This window comes from Lolium perenne, chromosome 1, assembly GCF_019359855.2.
Source record: "Lolium perenne isolate Kyuss_39 chromosome 1, Kyuss_2.0, whole genome shotgun sequence".
NCBI classification, from domain to species: domain Eukaryota; kingdom Viridiplantae; phylum Streptophyta; class Magnoliopsida; order Poales; family Poaceae; genus Lolium; species Lolium perenne.
Genome location: NC_067244.2, coordinates 266,157,662 through 266,160,870, shown reverse-complemented (window position 1 = coordinate 266,160,870; position 3,209 = coordinate 266,157,662). Strand labels below are relative to the sequence as shown.

Sequence of the window (3,209 nt, the reverse complement as noted above, 5' to 3'; positions counted from 1 at the left end):
GAGAAACTAAAACTTGAAACTTCTATTTCTAGGAAGTTAGAAGATGGTTGGGAGCCCATCATTAAGACGAGGGTCAATGATTTTGATTGTAATGCTTTATGTGATCTTGGTGCAAGTATTTCTGTTATGCCTAAGAAAATCTATGATATGCTTGACTTGCCACCTTTGAAAAATTATTATTTGGATGTTAATCTTGCTGATAATGCTATGAAGAAACTTTTGGGGAGAGTTGATAATGTTTGTATTATGGTTAACAATAACCTTGTCCCCGTTGATTTTGTTGTCTTGGATATTGAATGCAATGCATCTTGTCCCATTATATTGGGAAGACCTTTTCTTCGAACTGTTGGTGCTACTATTCACTAGTGGAAAACGGGGCTATAGGCCCGGTCTATTTGGGCCTTCAGTCCCGGTTTCCAAACCGGGACCAATTAGGCGGGACTAAAGGGTCCCCCCTTTAGTCCCGGTTCAAAGTTGCACCGGGCCTAAAGGCGGCGCCACGTGGTGTGGCCAGGGAGCTCGCGGTGGATGGCCTTTGGTCCCGGTTCGTGGTACGAACCGGGCCTGTGGTTCTCTGCCGCGGCAGAGAATTGCTATTTCTCTGCCGCGGCACAGGTTTAGGCTGTAGCAGCGCGGCAGAGAAACAGGGCGTTTCTCTGCCGCGGCAGAGTTTCAGTAATGCATATATATCATTCAAGAAACCACAAAATATCGTCGTGAATATATATAGACATCGTCAACAGTACACGTAATGCATGCATATTTACAATATAAAGTTGGATCTCTTTACTAAATCTATTTGCCTTAACGAAGTTGTTCAATACATAGCTATGACCTCTAGATAGTACTCGCCAGTTGGGGCAATGACCTCGTTAAGAAAGAATCCCGCGATTTCCTCTTGAATTGCTCGTATGCGATCCTCCGTTATGAGAGTGTCCCACACAAGGTAGTCAGAGTCGGGATTCGGAGTTGGATCAATTTTTGTCAGGCAGAATCGAGTCATAGTATCGAATCGTAGAATCTGGGATCCTACCATACTTACTCAGAGAAGATATTTTTATCACACAGAGGGTTTGTGTAATAGTATAATGAAGATAAAAATTAGAATACATAAAGTTTCTAGAAATATTGTTCTAGCAACAGACCATTTGAGATTTGGTAGGTAAATAAAGGGTAGTAAAGCAAGTGAAAAGGGCTTGGGATGTTTAAGTAGTATCATTGTATGGTTTTGCGGATGGGAAAAATAATGAGTTCGTAGAATCGGAAAAAATCCATAAAATGGATCGAGATTCTACATTATTCTAAAGGATTCTATGATTTGGATTGGGACTCAACATGGATTCTATGTGATTGGGATTCATAGTGGGATTTGGATCGATACGGTGATGTAAGATCATCAAATCGTAGGATTCTGGTAGTAGGATCGGGATTCTGACTGCCTTGGTCCCGCAGGCGTATCATCTATATTAAAAAAGGAGATCAATATATATGAATGGAACTCAATACAATTGATGGTAATAAGATTAATTGTGAAATATTGTTCACGTACACGAGTGTGGTGTATAGCATCACCCACATCCCTGTGACAGGCCATCTGACGAATGAAGTCGCAGACGTAGTATCCGCATAAGTTATTCCCGGGTTCCTGCCTCATACACTTTACGAAAAAATAGTTCGATCAAACTAATAATCAAGCATCGTATTGAAAGAAAATATCATAGAGTTTGACGGACATAGCTATATATAGTACTACTTACAGGGTAATCGTTAAATGTAAGCTCCGGTTTCCATTCACCTGGAACAGTATTGATGAACCGTTTCCAAGCCCTGCCCGACAAAGAAGAAATGAGTAAATGAGTTATTGATTAGTTGATGATATCGTCGAATTAGAACATATGATGATGCCGATACGAAATTGATTGAAATTACCTCTGGAGCAGAGCAGCCATGTTCGCCCATTCCGCATGTTCTTTACGTTTCGAGTCCATGACTTTTACGTCTCCTTTGTGAAGATCAATGATTAGGAGAATAAAGTGGAAGCTGCACAAGCATAGCTCAATGATTAAGAGAATAAAGTGGAAGTTGCACAAGCATAATATATGTTATAACACTCACTTGAAGTTGTAGGGCAAGAATATATCCTCTTTGTCTGCTTGCTTCACTAAAAACATTAGCATGTTGTCCTCTGTGTCCTTGGGGTAGTCTCGAACCATAACTTCATTAACTGTGTTTGGGTCAATGAACCCTAGCTTGTGGAGCTTGCCTCTTTTGCATTCGAGCTTCTTCATTCTGCATAATTAATATATAGCGTACACAAAGAATATAGTGAGGATAATTGTTAGTGCAAATGAATGAGCTGAGCTACAGACTTAATTACATAAATAAATCACTTACAGGCAGTAGCAACTGATGACAGCTTTGTTGAGGGCATCTTGATTGAATAACTGAAATAGTTCTTCTAACTCAAAGTTTATCTCCTCCCGCCCCCGGAAGTAATGCCCATCTCTAAGATACACAGTGAGGTAGAGATCACCTCTTCGACAGGCTCTCAGGTACCATTCATGCAACCTTCGCATCTGAGTCCCTAGACGCGCGAGCTCGCCAGGTTTGACGAGATTATGTCCATATCTATACTTGTTTACGACTTGAGCCGTTGGATAGTAATATTGGTACTGAACATCTTCTCCCTGAGCTCTAGCCTCCCGTTCGATCATAGATGCCGTCTCTGGATCATCATAGGACTGCACGACAAAGTGGCCAGCAGACTGAATGTCCTGCTGTCCAAGCTGGGGGACTTTTTTTGCTTCTTTGCTCGCTCTATAGGACTGTCCAAGATTGCGGTCATAATCAGCTCTCAGCTCAGGTCTCTTCATTCTCGTCTCGGCAAAGTGCTTCACTGTATGCGGTGGAATAAACATCTTATTCGGCGCAAGAAACGCCTTTTGCTCTTCAGTCTGCTCATGTGGTAACAACTCTGGAGTCTGTGCCCTCATCGGAGTTGATGATCTCTTTGGAGCTGTAGAAGGTGCCGCGGTTAGCTTCCTCTTTTGCTTAGGTGGAGGCTGCGGAGTCTCCTGACGAGGAGGAGGAGGAGGCGGCGGAGTATTTTCACGCGGAGGAGACTGCTCATGCACAGGGGAATCATCATCGCGCAGAGGAGAATCATCACGCGGAGGAGACTGCGCAGGTGGCGGAGGAGGCGGAGGAGG

At 42.9% G+C, this 3,209-nt stretch overlaps 1 long non-coding RNA gene across 1 annotated transcript; it reads right to left on the bottom strand.

Annotated features, from left to right (window-relative positions):
* Positions 1–1,555: 1,555 nt before the first annotated feature.
* LOC127340438 (uncharacterized) lies at positions 1,556–2,039 on the bottom strand. Its single transcript, XR_011751215.1, has 3 exons — positions 1,930–2,039; positions 1,758–1,827; positions 1,556–1,657 (listed from the first exon to the last, which is right to left on the bottom strand). It is a non-coding gene; the product is annotated as an uncharacterized lncRNA (long non-coding RNA).
* Between the last annotated feature and the right edge of the window lie 1,170 nt (positions 2,040–3,209).